The 17,386-nt window shown below is 37.7% G+C and overlaps 1 pseudogene; it reads right to left on the reverse strand.

Moving 5' to 3' along the window:
- Nucleotides 1-556: 556 nt before the first annotated feature.
- LOC113894642 overlaps nucleotides 557-17,386 on the reverse strand; it is a 39,784-nt pseudogene continuing 22,954 nt past the window's right edge.

Here is a 17,386-nt window from a genome sequence, read left to right on the forward strand (position 1 = left end):
TTAGTCTATGTTTCCATTTGTATCTCTCCATTTTACTTCATGAACTTTCTCTTCCTTTAATTTAAATATGTCAATATAGAATATTTTAAATAATTATTAAGTAGCATTATTCCATTTTTATAATTATTTCTTTTTTCTTTTCTATTTATAAACTAGCACAAAAATATCTAAACTAATATTTCTGTACTGGTAATTGGTTATAACTACATGAGGTGAGTTAAGTGACTTTTTTTCATTTTTATTTTTCTATATTTTTGTCATATTACCTACATTCTTTACAATGGTAATATCTTTTAAAAAATAAATATTAACAATGAAAAAATATGTTCCTTTAAAAATAGCTTAGTTTCTTTAAATAAATTTCTTTGAGGTTGGAATCTAATATCCAGTAACAGTAGTGAATCTAAATGCTTTCACAGAAGTTGAGACATACCAAACAATTCCATTTGATTTTAACTATGTCCTGGAGATTATGTAAAAGTACTAAATTTAACTGAATGAAATGAATTACTCCTTTTAAAATACTGATGCTTCTCAGAAAAATATACATCCTATACTACATAAGGTTGTTAATAACTTCATTCAAAGCATTAATCAGATCAGAACTCATCATTCTATGCAAGACTAATTCAACAGCTGTCCCTTTGGCTTTTACTCAAGCAACATTATCAAGCTGATCACCCAACAAGAGAATTCCCACCATAGAGACCCATGGTAAACAGCTTCATATATCCCATTGGTTCCATAGTAAGTGATAAAAGCTCTGGTTTTAGGATGGCCTAAAAAGGAAAAAAAAAAAAATATATATATATATATATATATACACACACACACACACACAAGTGTTTAAATGGTAATAGTTCCACAAACAGAAAATCATGGCACCTGTATAAATCATTAATTCAATTAGGTAACATCTTCTATATAACTCTGTGCCATGAGGACATATATAAATTCCTATAAGCTCCAAAGAAGGCAATAATTGATTGGCTAAGCATCAATTAGTAATTCCAGCAGTTAAGTAATTCCACAACCTCTGAAAGTTTTGTGTAGAGTTAAGTGTGGAGAGTACTTGCCACTGGACAGGTTGTTGGGGTGAGGATACTTTAATAAACAAGAATGGAGGAATTTAAGTAAACAAATGCTTGTGTGAATGGGAAATTGAAGGTGAGATATGCAGGGTTTCAATGAGAGAATGTTGGCATCACAGGCTAGAAAGATCAACTAGTGCAAGTTCATGAAATATATGTTTAAGAAAACAGGATTTTGTATTTGAATTTATAGCAATCTGGTCACTCGGTCATGTCCAACTCTGTGACCCCATGGACTATACAATCCATGGAATTCTCCAGGGCAGAATACTGAAGTGGGTAGCCATGCCCTCCTTCAGGCAATCTTCCCCACCCAGGGACTGAACCCAGTCTCCCACATTGTAAGTGGATCCTTTACCAACTGAGCCACCAGGGAAGCCCATAGGAATATGGAAGCATTTATAATATGATAGATGATAAAATGGTGTTTCAGATTTTTTTTCCCAGATACGTACTGTGGGGAGAGTGCAGAGAGGTGGGAGAGAATGGATACAGACAGTCAGAAGAATCCTGCAGTATTCTGTACAAAAGTTAATGAGAACCTGATTTAAACGTATTTTCCTTTACCCTGATGCTGAAGTGGGAGAGTTTGCATCATAAATGGGATAATTATAAATTTCATATTTATGTTAAAGCTTGATAAAGATTCCGTCCTTGCCCAAAGTCTAGTCAGGCTCTTCTGAACTCTCTTCTCAAGCAGGTCCTGATTTGGAAGCTTGATTGTTAATCCCTGCATTACTCAATTTTAGCAAGCATCCTACTGAGTCAGTTTAGCTAGACTCCTCCAACCTTGATATTTGATCACCTTTTCCGCTGTTGATTCATCCTTCACCATCCTCCACCCTGGCCTGCATTAAGCATGCATCTGATTAGGTTGCTTTTTGCCAGAGTCCCCTTCTCTGTGTCAGTCATTCAGTCAATCAGTACAACTCTTTGCAACCCCTTGGACTGTAGCCCTATCAAGCTCCTGTATCCATGAAATTCTCCAGGCAAGAACTGCAGTGTGTTGCCATTCCCTTCTCCAGGGGATCTTCCCAAACCAAGGATTGAACCTAGGTCTCCTACATTACAGGCAGATTCTTTACCATATAAGCCACCAGGGAAGGGAGTAAACTTTGAGCAAACTCCAAGAGATGATGAAAGACATCATGGTCAAGGAAACCTGGCATGCTGCAGTCCATGTGGTCACAAAGAGTCAGACACAACAGAGCAGCTGTATAACCCAAATCTCTGATGTTTCCTCTTAGTAATTTTCTACCCAGTGACTCCCTACTCTACACTTTGACCACTTTTCCTTTTTTACTCAGTTGAATCCAATCTCTCCAACTTACTGTAGTAGTAACTACATTTATCATGATCAGGCCAGATCAGTCACTCAGTGGTGTCCGACTCTTTGCGACCCCATGAATCCCAGGACGAAAGGCCTCCCTGTCCATCACCAACACCCAGAGTTCACTGAGACTCACGTCCATCGAGTCAGTGATGCCATCCAGCCATCTCATCCTCTGTCGTCCCCTTCTCCTCCTGCCCCCAATCCCTCACAGCATCAGAATCTTTTCCAGTGAGTCAACTCTTCATATGAGGTGGCCAAAGTACTGGAGTTTCAGCTTCAGCATCATTCCTTCCAAAGAAAGCCCAGGGCTGATCTTCAGAATGGACTGGTTGGATCTCCTTGCAATCCAAGGGACTCTCAAGAGTCTTCTCCAACACCACAGTTCAAAATCATCAGTTCTTCAGCACTCAGCCTTCTTCACAGTCCAACTCTCACATCCATACATGACCACAGGAAAAACCATAGCCTTGACTAGACGAACCTTTGTTGACAAAGTAATGTCTCTGGTTTTGAATATGCTATCTAGGTTGGTCATAACGTTCCTTCCAAGGAGTAAGCGTCTTTTAATTTCATGGCTGCAGTCACCATCTGCAGTGATTTTGGAGCCCAGAAAAATAAAGTCTGACACTGTTTCCACTGTTTCCCCATCTATTTCCCATGAAGTGGTGGGTACGGATGCCATGATCTTCGTTTTCTGAATGTTGAGCTTGAAGCCAACTTTTTCACTCTTCACTTTCACTTTCATCAGGAGGCTTTTGAGTTCCTCTTCACTTTCTGCCATAAAGGTGATGTCATCTGCATATCTGAGGTTATTGATATTTCTCCCAGCAATCTTGATTCCAGCTTGTGTTTCTTCCAGTCCAGGGTACCTCATGATGTACTCTGCATATAAATTAAATAAACAGGATGACAATATACAGCCTTGACGTACTCCTTTTCCTATTTGCAACCAGTCTGTTGTTCCATGTCCAGTTCTAACTATTGCTTCCTGACCTGCATACAAATTTCTGAAGAGGCAGATCAGGTTGTCTGGTATTCCCATCTCTTTCAGAATTGTCCACAGTTTATTGTGATCCACACAGTCAAAGGCTTTGGCATAGTCAATAAAGCAGAAATACATGTTTTTCTGGAACTCTCTTGCTTTTTCTATGATCCAGGGGATGTTGGCAATTTGATCTCTGGTTCCTCTGCCTTTCCTAATACCAGCTTGAACATCTGTAAGTTCATGGTTCACATATTGCTGAAGCCTGGCTTGGAGAATTTTGAGCATTATTTTACTGGTGTGTGAGATGAGTGCAATTGTGCAGTAGTTTGAGCATTCTTTGGCACTGCCTTTCTTTGGAATTGGAATGAAAACGGACCTTTTCCAGTCCTGTGGCCACTGCTGAGTTTTCCAAATTTGCTGGCATATTGAGTGCAGCACTTTCACAGCATCATCTTTCAGGATTTGGAATAGCTCCACTGGAATTCCATCACCTCCACTAGCTTTATTCGTAGTGATGCTTTCTAAGGTCCACTTGACTTCACATTCCAGGATGTCTGGCTCTAGGTCAGTGATCACACCATCATGATTATCTGGGTCGTGAAGATCTTTTTTGTACAGTTCTTCTGTGTATTCTTGCCATCTCTTCTTAATATCTTCTGCTTCTGTTAGGTCCATACCATTTCTGTCCTTTATCGAGCCCATCTTTGCATGAAATATTCCTTTGGTATCTCTGATTTTCTTGAAGAGATCTCTAGTCTTTCCCATTCTGTTGTTTTCCTCTATTTCTTTGCATTGATCACCGAAGAAGGCTTTCTTATCTCTTCTTGCTATTCTTTGGAACTCTGCATTCAGATGTTTGTATCTTTCCTTTTCTCCTTTGCTTTTCGCTTCTCTTCTTTTCACAGCTATTTCTAAGGCCTCCCCAGACAGCCATTTTGCTTTTTTGCATTTCTTTTCTATGGGAATGGTCTTGATCCCTGTCTCCTGTACAATGTCATGAACCTCATTCCATAGTTCATCGGGCACTCTATCTATCAGATCTAGGCCCTTAAATCTATTTCTCACTTCCAGTGTATAATCATAAGGGATTTGATTTCGGTCATACCTGAATGGTCTAGTGGTTTTCCCTACTTTCTTCAATTTCAGTCTGAATTTGGCAATAAGGAGTTCATGGTCTGAGCTACAGTCAGCTCCTGGTCTTTTTGCTGACTGAATAGAGCTTCTCCATCTTTGGCTGCAAAGAATATAATCAATCTGATTTCGGTGTTGACCATCTGGTGATGTTCATGTATAGAGTCTTCTCTTGTGTTGTTGGAAAAGGGTGTTTGTTATGACCAGTGCATTTTCTTGGCAAAACTCTGTTAGTCTTTGCCCTGCTTCATTCCGTATTCCAAGGCCAAATTTGCCTGTTACTCCAGGTGTTTCTTGACTTCCTACTTTTGCATTCCAATCCCCTATAATGAAAAGGTCATCTTTTTTGGGTGTTAGTTCTAAAAGGTCTTGTAGATCTTCATAGAACCATTCAACTTCAGCTTCTTCAGCATTACTGGTTGGGGCATAGACTTGGATTACTGTGATATTGAATGGTTTGCCTTGGAAATGAACAGAGATCATTCTGTTGTTTTTGAGATCGCATCCAAGTACTGCATTTCGGACTCTTTTGTTGACCATGATGGCCACTCCATTTCTTCTGAGGAATTCCTGCCCGCAGTAGTAGATATAATGGTCATCTGAGTTAAATTCACCCATTCCAGTCTATTTCAGTTTGCTGATTCCTAGAATGTCGACATTCACTCTTGCCATCTCTTGTTTGACCACTTCCAATTTGCCTTGATTCATGGACCTGACATTCCAGGTTCCTATGCAATATTGCTCCTTACAACATCGGACCTTGCTTCTATCACCAGTCACATCCACATCTGGGTATTGTTTTTGCTTTGGCTCCATCCCTTCATTCTTTCTGGAGTTATTTCTCCACTGATCTCCAGTAGCATATTGGGCACCTACTGACCTGGGGAGTTTCTGTTTCAGTAACCTATCATTTTGCCTTTTCATACTGTTCATGGGGTTCTCAAGGCAAGAATAGTGAAGGGGTTTGCCATTCCCTTCTCCAGTGGACCACATTCTGTCAAATCTCTCCACCATGACCCACCCGTCTTGGGTTGCCCCACGGGCATGGCTTAGTTTCACTGAGTTAGACAAGGCTGTGGTCCTAGTGTGATTAGATTGACTAGTTTTCTATGAGTATGGTTTCAGTGTGTTTGCCCTCTGATGCCCTCTTGCAACACCTACCGTCTTACTTGGGTTTCTCTTACCTTAGGCATGGGGTATCTCTTCACGGCTGCTCCAGCAAAGCGCAGCCATTGCTCCTTACCTTGGACGAGGGGTATCTCCTCACTACCGCCCTTCCTGACCTTCAATATTTATCATGATCTTGAATAAAGTGTGCCTTACAGTCTTAGCAAGTGTCATGAATATTTTTTTCTCTAGAAGAAATGTGAAGAAGACAAAAAAAAATTTTTTTTTTGCTTATTTTGAATGCAAATTTGTTGAACTTATTTGTTATTAAACAATTGTTCACATTATCCCTCATTCAGTTCTATTTAGTATTCTTTTCTTTGGTCTTACCAAGAAGATCATTCTGTAGAATCCATTCATATAGCTAGGTATTGGCTCCTAATATTTCTGGTTTCTTTCCTGTGTATCTTCACAGAACCTGTTAAGACAAAGGTCTTTATACTATTAGAAGATTTTTAGGTTTTTCACATCCTATCAGAGGAAGCCAGCTAACCTAGAATTAATGTGATTCAATAACTCCAAGTAATACACAAGCAAACTGAGGCCCTATGCAAGCAATGAATGTTTTTAAATATTGACCTTATAGACATATTTTCAAGTGCTTGCAAAAATATTAATCATTAGGCTGTCATCATCAGATTAATTCTCATTTAGGAGATAAAGAATAAAAAGGCAATCTGTACCAGAGTGAGATCTGTACCTTTATCTGGCCTTTGTATCAGGGTGAATCTGATCTCATGAAATTATTTAGTAAATGTTTCTCTTAAATTTTTTTAAAGATTTGAAAAGGATTAGTTTGATTATTTAATTTTTTAATAGTTTAATAGAATTTACCAGTTATATTATCTCTCTAGGATTTTTCCTTTTTGGGAGACTTTTGCTTATTTATTCAATCCCTTAGTTTGGCATAAATCTGTTGAAATAATTGATTTTTCACTCAGACTCACAGATACAGAGAACTAGTGATTGTCAGCAAGATAGGGGGTAGGAGCGATATATGAGTAAGGGGAAGTGGGAGGCACAAACTGTTGTGTAAAAGACAGACTCAAAGATCTGTTGTTCAACACAGGGAATATAGCCAATATTTTGTAATAACTGTAAATTGAAAGAAACCTTTAAATTTGGACAAATTTTTCAAAAGTTAATCAATTTGAGGATTCTTGGGTTCAGTTCAGTTCAGCCGCTCAGTCGTGTCCGACTCTTTGTGACCCCATGAATTGCAGCACGCCAGGCCTCCCTGTCCATTACCATCTCCCAGAGTTCACTCAAACTCACATCCATCGAGTCAGTGATGCCATCCAGCCATCTCATCCTCTGTCGTCCCCTTCTCCTCCTGCCCTCAATCCCTCCCAGCATCAGAGTCTTTGCCAATGAGTCAACTCTTCGCATGAAGTGGCCAAAGTACTGGAGTTTCAGCTTTAGCATCATTCCTTCCAAAGAAATCCCAGGGCTGATCTCCTTCAGAATGGACTGGTTGGATCTCCTTGCAGTCCAAGGGACTTTCATGAGTCTTCTCCAACACCACAGTTCAAAAGCATCAATTCTTCGGCGCTCAGCTTTCTTAACAGTCCAACTCTCACATCCATACATGACCACTGGAAAAACCATAGCCTTGACTAGATGGACCTTTGTTGGCAAAGTAATGTCTCTGCTTTTTAATATGCTATCATTTAAGTTAGATATATTATAATCTTCAGAGATATGTATATATTTGCAGAAGAGAAAGCTATCTCAGAAAAGTTGAGTAATTTGTCCAAGACTACAGAGCAGTAATTGGCAGAGGCAAATTTCTAAGATAAGCTTGTTTTTTGTAGAGCCAATGAGTATATTCAGTACACATTATTCCATTCTGACACTCTCTCCACAATGCTCCAAATGAAGAACTTTTGATTTCTACTTTAAGTTAAATAGTTCTGGTGCTGCACTTTGTATTAGCCTTTGGATGCTAATAAGATTATCTTTCATTTTTCAGTCTAGTCACAGTCAGTATAAAGGCATACATTTGAGGTATTCACATTTTTTCTGTTGTCTAAGTTTCAATTGAGTCTACATTGTTTATGCTTTTCTCTTTGTGTGAGCTACCACAAACACAGTTAGAAACAAAGTAGCAATATAATTACTATAGAGCTTACAACTGTATTCATTCATTATGCTCAAAGTCCTTCAAGCTAGGCTTCAGCAATAAGTGAACTGAGAACCTCCAGTTGTACCAGTTGGCTTTTGAAGAGGCAGAGGAACCAGAGATCAAATTGCCAACATTCCTTGGATTCTAGAGATAGCCAGGGAGTTCCAGAAAAACTACTCCTGTTTCATCTACTATGTTAAAACCTTTAACTGTGTGGATGACAACAAAATGTGGAACATTCTTAAAGAAATGGGAATAACAGACCACCTTACCCATCTCCTGAGAAACCTGTATGAGGGTCAAGAAGCAACAGTTAGAAACAGTTATGGAACAACTGACTGGTTCCAAATTGGTAAAGGAGCATGACAAGGCTGCTTATTGTCACTGAAGCCCCAATACTTTAGCACCTGATGGGAAGAACCAACTCATTGGAAAAGACTCTGATGCTGGGAAAGATTGAAAGCTAAAGGAGAAAGGGAAGCAAAGAATGAGTTGGTTAGATAGCATCACTGACTCAATGGACATGAATCTGAGGAAACTCTGGGAGATAGTGGAGGACAGAGGAGCCTGGCATGCTGCAGTCTATGGGGTTGCAAAGAATCAGACATGACTTAGTGACTGAACAACAATAGCAGCCACTCTAATTGAAGAAAGTGAAGATGAACTAAAGAGCCTCTTGATGAGGGTGACTAAGTAGAGTGGAAAAGGAAGTTTGAAACTCAACATTCAAACAATTAAGATCATGGCATCCAGTCCCAACACTTTATGGCAAATAAAAAGGGGGGGAAAATAGAAGCAGTGACAGACTTTATTTTCCTGGGCTCCAAAAATCACTGAGGATGGTGACTGCAGCCAAGAAATTAAAAGATGTGTGCTCACTGGAAGGAAAACTATTATAAACCTAGACAGTGTATTAAAAACCAAAGACATCACTTTGCTGACAAAGGTCCTTATACATAAAGCTATGGTTTTTCCACTAGATATACATGAATATAAGAGTTGGACCATAAAGAAGGATAGTTTAGTCGCTAAGGTGTGTCCAATTTTTGTGACCCCATGGACTGTAGCCTGCCAGGCTCCTCTGTCCATGGAATTCTCCAGGCAAGAATACTGAAGTGGGTTGCCATTTCCTTCTCCATGGGACTTCCTGACCCAGGAATCAAACCTGGGTCTCCTGCATTGCAGGCAGATTCTTGAGGGAACTTCAAATAAGAATGAGCACTGAAGCACAGATGCTTTTGGACTGTCATGTTGCAGAAGACTTGGGAGCCTCTTGGACTGCAAGGAGATCAAACCAGTCAATCCTAAAGGAAATCAATCCTGAAAGTTCATTGGAAGGAGTGATGGTGAAGCTAAAGCTCCAATACATTGGCCACTTGATGGAAAGAGCTGATTCATTGGAAAAGAGCCTGATGCTTGGAAAGGTTGGAGGAGCAGGGGCTGGAAGACGATGAGTTGGTAAATAGCATCATCAACTCAATGGACAGCAATTCGAGCAAACCCTGGGAAATAGTTTGAGGAGCTTGGCATGGTGCATTCCACAGGGTTGCAAAGAGATTGACAGGACTTAGCAACTGAACAACAACAGGTCGACAGAGTAGCCATGTTGGGACACATCCTGTTGACATCACAAAGGAAAAGAGAACTCTGGAGTATGTGGTGAGCTAAGTCGCTTCAGTCGTGTCTGATTCTTTGCGACCCTATGGACTGTAGCCTGCCATTGGATTCTCCAGGCAAGAACACTGGAGTGGGTTGCCATACCCTCCTCCAGGAGATCTTCCCAACCCAGGAATCGAACCCAAGTCTCCTGTAGCCCCTGCATTGTTGGCAGATTCTTTACCACTGAGCCACTGGGGAAGCCCCTGGAGTATCTGGACCTAACAATTATGTGTTGGACCTGGAAGTGATACATGCCACTTCAGCTCATTTTTATTGGTCAGAGAGTTTTGCACAATTGTGCTAAACTCAAGGACTAAGGGCATTATTGTTGTCAAATATCTGGCATATTTGTTGAGCATCACGAATGATTACCACAATAATGTATTAAATACTTCTGATAGCATAGCAATCTAAGGTGGATAATTCCCATTAATTCCTGTGCCCAGGTTTTCAGTTTGAGTGTCAAATACTAAAATAATAAGCTGGAAATCATTCCAGAAGGTAAATACTCAGAGAAATAAAAAGAAGCATGGTTAATTACCTTAGGCAGGGGCTTTGCAGACTTGTATTGCAGTCCTCCAACAAATTCAATGTTAGGTTAAGTAAGGGTATGGAAATTCAAAATTCTGTTCAAATCAACCACATTTCAGCTTTTCCCCATAATCTCACATAATGTGGTAGGTTTTCCTGAACAAAAATGTAAGATGATAGAGGGAAAAGAATCTGATATGATAAGTGATACATGTATTGCCATCAAATTTTCTGAGTAAAGTCGTTAAAGAACCAATATTAGTTTCAGGCAACTCATGAAAAATCAATAGTTCTTCCCCCACCAAGAGTGCACAACACTGAGATTATGAAGAAACAAACACTGATTTAAGCATGGAACAAACCAAAAGCCGCTGCTTTCTATTTGAGCTAAACCCAAGCCCCACTCCATGCTCAGAATCAGCACATGCTTCTAGCAATGAACAAGAAACTCAGCCAGTGATCCTCAGCCCACTATGCTAGAGTCTCCTTCTCTTCTGGAATTCCAATTTATCTCATCCTCATCACTCCAAAAGCCTCTGAAAGCTTTAATAATGACTTTTGTAATTGACTCTTTTTTTTTTTTTTTTCTTTCCTGGTGTTTGGGAGTGTGCTGCCACAACTAATTACATCCTATCCAGAAAGGAAATCTTACAATAAAAATTTTAAAATGATTTGTTCATTTTATACACAATGAAAGTTTCTATTTCCTAAGGCTTTGTCCCCTTTTGTGAAAATAGAGCATTGCATCATAATCTGGTGGCTAAATATTTGCTCTTTTGACATATTTGCCGACAAGCAGTACAGAAGAGTTCCCTTCCAAACAAAGTGGAAAGCAAGTGAATATTCACAGAATAAGAATGCAAGTAAGTGACTGAATTAAATCACTTTCCTTAGTTTGGAGCCTGAGCTTCATTCCTGAATTCTGCGTAACTACTGTGGTGTAAGGAACCTTACTCAGAGTTGGTGTCTTTTTGATATATGCATTCTGTGTCACTGAGAGGAGGAAACTGTAGCTCTCTGATTTCTCACCATAAGGCTTTTTGAATATTTTCCTTGGTGTTCCAAGTGTGCTAAAGTTTTAATTAGAAAATGTGAGGATTTTGATCTGTCAAGAAAATCTATATACATAAGAGATCATAAGCAAAACTCTGTAGTTTAGTGATCTGATTCTGGTAATGTCAAAATTCAAAATCCAATTTCAGACTCAGTATAAATTGCATTTTGGAGCCTTACTGGTGTCAGCCAAGGGTATAATTTATTCTCTTTGTGAAATGTTTTACTTCCATGCCCTTAAGCCTATGAGGGTTTTATTAGGATATAATTTAAATATCATGCAATTATTCCTTTTATCTAAACAGCTATATAGCTTTTTGTGTATTTATAACACCATGAAATCATCATCAACATTACATTTTAGAAAATTTCATTACTCCCCAAAGAAATCCTGTATCCATTGATGGCCATTCCCCATTTCTTCCTCTTCCCAGCCCCTGATAACCACTATTCTACTTTCTCTCTCTCTTTTCCTATTTCAGAAAAACCTTATTTCACTTAATATAAATGAAAGCATATACTATGTGATCTTTTGTGCCGCTTTCACTTAGCATAACATTTTCAAGGTCCATAGTGCGGCCAGATATATCAATATTTCATTACTTTTTGTTCCTGAATACTATTTTTGCAAGGATATTGTGCATTTTTTTTCATCCACTCATCAGTTGATAAAGATTTGGGTTGTTTTCTTATTTGGCTACTAAGAATAAGGCAGCTATAAGCATTCATGTGTGTGTTTCGTGTGGGAAAATGGGTTCATTTTTCTTGGTTATAGACCTAGGAGTAGAATGGTGGGATCATGTCATTGATTTGCTTTATTTCATACCAAGATCCTTTTTTTTTTTTGTTAAATCTCTACTCCTTAGTAATCCACTGTGCTTCAAGCATCTTATTGAAATGAAGACAATATAGTAGGAAAACTAAAAACTATGTCAATTATTGATATAATTGATCTGGATAAACAAATTGTGAGAAAATATTTCAAATTTGGAAATACATTTCCCCCATTTCCAAAAGCACATGCCACTTTTGATACTATGCTGGGGCATTTGTTGAAGAATGAATGATTGAAAGATATTTTACATCTATAGAAAAGTGCACCTATGTTTTATTTTGTATTTATTATTGATTTCATGCAGATTTTTGTGTTTAGACACTGTGAAGTTAAAATGTTAACTTGCATATTTCTCTCTGGTAGAAAAAAAATCATCCCTTAAATTATGATTTATTGCCCTATTAGACATTGACTATTTTTGTATATACCCTAATAATATTATCTTTTCACTCTTTTTTCTCCAAGATGTTTATAGTTCCTCAAAATATTTTTTGAACCAGATGTCATCTTACTTGTTTCTTCCTCAATTATTAGAACATATTGGCACATATTTTAATATTATATAAATTATAATTTATATCTTTAAATTTGAAAGATATACTTAGAATACATTATATAATGAAGATTCTAAACTGATCCTAAATGCCAATCTATATCTAATAGCATTTTTAAATTTATGAGAGTAAAATAAATGTTTTCCTTCTATTTTACAAGACTTTATTCTTCTTTCTCACATTAATAATATATTTCTCAAAGAATATTTTAGGGGAGAATAGAGAGAAAGAGCTAGGAGAGAATTAGAATCTTATCTCATTATTAATGCTTCACTATAAAAGAGGTTCCAAAACTGAGTACCAAACTGCTGGAACCAGAAATAAAGAATTTAGATCCACGTATAGATCAGTCACTGGTTGGTCCATGGCTCAGAAAATGTCACTAGGATGAGATTTTAAGTTATCTGTTTTCAGTTTTGCCTCTTGTATCTTGGACTCTAAACATGAGTGAGCAATGTATGCAGCAGTTTTCCTCCACATTTTTTAGGGTAAAGACTAGAGAAACAGCACCTATTTCTGTCACAAAATTTCAGGAAAATGTCTCAGTGCAACAAGTCAACCTTGATTAGGTCATATGCCTTTTGAACTTATTTCATATTCCTTGGCAGCATACTTCATTAAAAGCTTTCATGTGGTTTGTGAGTTGTTGAAGAAATAATTCCTTACAGGAAATTTAGAATAGATACTCAAAAAATGGAAAAGGGAAATGGCTATAAAACAAGACATTGCAACTATCAAGGAAAATTTTAATTTTTGAGAAATGAGGGGTTTTTTTTTTTGTAATGATATAATATTAGAGATACTTTTGTCAAAAAATCAATAAATAAAACAATGTTGAAATTCATATGAAATTGAAAAAGACCCCAATAGACAAAGCAATCCTGAGAAAAAAGAGTAACCCACAGGCATCACACTTTCTGATTTCAAGTAATAGTATAAAACTATAGTAATCAAGGTCATATGGTACAGGTATAAAAACGGACACATGAACCAACAGAACACAATCAGAATCCCAGAAATAAACTCATGTATATATGGTCAACTAATATTTCACAATGGAGCCAAAAACACTCAATGGAAAAAGATAGTCTTTTAAATAATTCTTCCTGAAGAAATGAATATTCTCATGCAAAAGAATAAAAATAGACCCCAATCTTATTTCACTACAAAAATTAACTGGGAATGGGTTAAAGACTTTGATGTATGACCTGAAACCATAAATTTCCTAGAAGAAAACATGGTAGAAATTTTCTTAATACGGATCCTGACAATGATTTTTTTTTAAATTAACACCATAAGCATAAGCAACAAAATTAAAAAATAAACAAGGGGGACTAATTCAAACAAAAAAGACCATGCATAGAAAAAGAAATGATCCACAAAATGAGAAGGCGACTCATAGATGAGAGATAATACTTGTAAACCCTATATCTGATTCAGGGTTATGATCCAAAATGTCTAAGGAACTCAAATACAATTCAGTACAAAAAATCAATTTTATAAAATTAGCAAAGGATCTGAATATAGAATTTTTTTCCAAAGAAGATATTCAAGTGGCTAACAAGTACATAAAAAGATGTTCACCATTGCTAATCAGGGAAATGCAAATTAAAACCACAGTGAGATATTAGGTTGGTGGAAAAATAATTTCAGTCTTGCATTGTTGACCTTTGCCATTTGATATTGGAATACATTCTTAAATAAATGTGGTTATGATATACATCATTTTAATATGTATTTCTTGCTTTGTTTTGTGCTAATGAATTATTACTGCTATTTATTTTATGTATATTTTAGACAATGGAAATAATGTTAGACAAAAAGCAAATTCTAGTGATTTTCTTATTTGAGTTCAAAATAGCTCATAAAGCAATGGAGACAACTCACAACATCAACAATGCATTTGGCCCAGGAACTACTAATGAACGTACAGTGTAGAGGAGGTTCAAGAAGTTTTGCAAAGGAGGCTAGAGCCTTGAAGATGAGCAGCACAGTAACTGACCTTCAGAAGTTGATAATGACCAACAGAGAGGACCATGAAGCTGATCGTCTTACCACTACACAAGAAGTTGCCTAAGAATTCTACATCGACCATTCTACAGTTGTTCTGCATTTGAAGCAAATTGTAAAGGTTGAAAAGCTCAATAAGTGGGTGCCTTATTGTGAGCTGACTGCAAGTCAAAAAAATCATTTTAAAATGTCATCTTCTTTTATTCTATGCAGCAAAAAAGAACCATTTCTGTATTAAATTGTGACACGCAACAAAAAGTGAATTTTATACAATAACCAGCAATGACCAGCTCAGTGGCTGGACTGAGAAGAAGCTCCAAGGCAGTTTCCAAAGCCAAACTTGCACCAAAAATGAGTCCTGGTCACTGTTTAGTGGTCTGCTGCCCATCTGATCCACTACAGCTTTCTGAATCCTGGTGAAACCATTATATCTGAGAAGTATGCTCAGAAAATCAATGAGAAGCACTGAAAACTGCAACACTTGCAGCCAGCATTGGTCAACAGAAAGGGCCCAATTTTTCTTCACAACAATGCCTAACCACATGTTGCACAACCAATGCTTTAAAAGTTGAACCAATTGGGCTACAAGGTTTTGCTTCATTTGGCATATTCATCTGACCTCTTGCCAACTGACTACCATTTCTTCAAGCATCTCCATGACTTTTTGCAGGAAAAATGCTTCCACAACCAGCAGGATGCAGAAAATGTTTTCCAAGATTTTTATGCCACAGGAATAAACTTACTTTTCATTGGCAAAAAATGTGTTGATTGTAACTTTGTGCAATGATGAGTGTTAACTAGAGTTCTTGTGGTGTTCATTTCACAATGTTGTTGTTTGCATCCTAAGCCACTTCAGTCACGTCCAACTCTGTACGACCCATGGACGATAGCCTGCCAGGCTCCTCTGTCCTTGTGATTCTCCAGGCAAGAATATTGAAGTGAGTGTTGTAGTTTAGCTGCTAGGTTGTGTCCAACTCTTTTGTGACCCCTTGGACTGTAGCCTGTCAGTGTCCTCTGTTCATGGGATTTCCCAGGCAAGAATACTGGAGTGGGTTGTCATTTCCTTCTCCAGGGGACTTTCCCAACCCAGGGACTGAACCCATGTCTTTTCCATTGCAGGCTAATTCTTTATCACTGAGCCAGCTGGGAAGCCTTCATTTCACAATAGCACACATATAAAATCATTATATCATATATTTGTGATAAAGGAAAATGATTTTAAGGCAGGACAAGAAAAATTTAATACAAAATTTACTCTGTCATTTGTGATAATACTCCATCCCCTCCTTCAGTTTATCTGCATTATACATTAACTAGATCCCCCTTAGAAGATACAGAAATGCCTACTCACAAAAAAAAATGAAACAAAAAACTTCCTCCTGCTGCCAGAAAGTTAATGCCTCAGGAGATAATACTCCTTCCTTAATCCTTTTGGAGAAGGCAATGGCACCCCACTCCAGTACTCTTGCCTGGAAAATCCCGTGGACCGAGGAGCCTGGTGGGCTGCAGTCCATGGGGTCGCTAGGAGTCGAACACAACTGAGCGACTTCACTTTCACTTTTCACTTTCATGCATTGGAGAAGGAAATGGAAACCCACTCCAGTGTTCTTGCCTGGAGAATCCCAGGGACAGAGGAGCCTGGTGGGCTGCTGTCTATAGGGTGGCACAGAGTCAGGGCCGCAGTGACACACCACTTGCCTTGTTGGCCTATGTGAACTGTCAATATTACTCTGATGTATAACCCTATGATGTATAACCCTTTATATCAAAAACCTATACAAATATGTTTTTTACTTCTAACGGGCAGAAATTTCCTCAGTGCTTTCTGAAAGACATCTTCTGGGTTATAATCCTAAATTTGACTTAAGATTTTCAATCTATTTTGTACACTGGCTATTGATTAATTTTTCACTGACACCTGAAATTAATGCAGTGTTTCATGTTAAATATATCTTTAAAACATCAAACTGAATATAAGCAGGGAACTGCTTCCTCAAAGATATTTTAGGCAAAATCATCCTTAACACAATTATATATAAAAGATCAATTATGCAAAAGGAAAAACAAAAGGGTAAACAGATGTGCTAAAATAGAGAAAAAAAAATGTGCTCAGGGTTACATCTCACTAGTGGACATCTAATGCAATTATGAATAGAACACTGCCAACAAGAAAAAGGGGCTTCCCTGGTGGCTCAGACAGTGAAGAATCTGCCTACAATGCGGGAGGCCTGGGTTCAATCCCTGGTTTGGGAAGATCCCCTGGAGGAGGGCATGGCAACCCACTCCAGTATTCTTGCCTGGAGAATCCCATGGGCAGAGGAGCCTGGTAAGCTACAGTCCATGGGTTTGCAAAGAGTCAGACACGACTGAGCAACCAAACAGGAGCAGGAGGAATAAGAAAAAATGCAATTAGATTAAAAGTTTATAAACATAGTCCTTTACAGAAAAATCGTAATTTTCTTTTCCCTTTTCTAAGACAAGAACAGATGAAAACAAGATATATTTATTTTTTAGTTTCATGCTCACCACACGTCAATCCCTACAACCAGCCAACCAAGTCTAGATAGGATGCAAAAAAAAAAAAGCCTGAGAAAAAGATTAATCAGAAAGAAAGCAGGCTGTAAAAAAAGAGATGTAAACAAGAAAGAAGTAAACCAAGGTTATAGAAAGTAAGCACACTGTAAGGTTTGGGTTTTTCCAGATTTTTTTTTTTTTTAATTTAAAAGCATCAAGCAGGTTTTACTCATAAATAGAGAGAATATTCCTTCTCTGATATGTGTTCAGTACTCAATCATATAAAACAAACACAAAAAGATAAACATTGTATTTTCTTCAGTCAAAACAATTTAGCAATGACCATGTGAGATTTCACTTAAAAATCTTTTCTAAATTTTCATACAATCAGATAAATA

The sequence above is a fragment of the Bos indicus x Bos taurus genome, chromosome 6 (assembly GCF_003369695.1).
Source record: "Bos indicus x Bos taurus breed Angus x Brahman F1 hybrid chromosome 6, Bos_hybrid_MaternalHap_v2.0, whole genome shotgun sequence".
NCBI classification, from domain to species: Eukaryota; Metazoa; Chordata; class Mammalia; order Artiodactyla; family Bovidae; genus Bos; species Bos indicus x Bos taurus.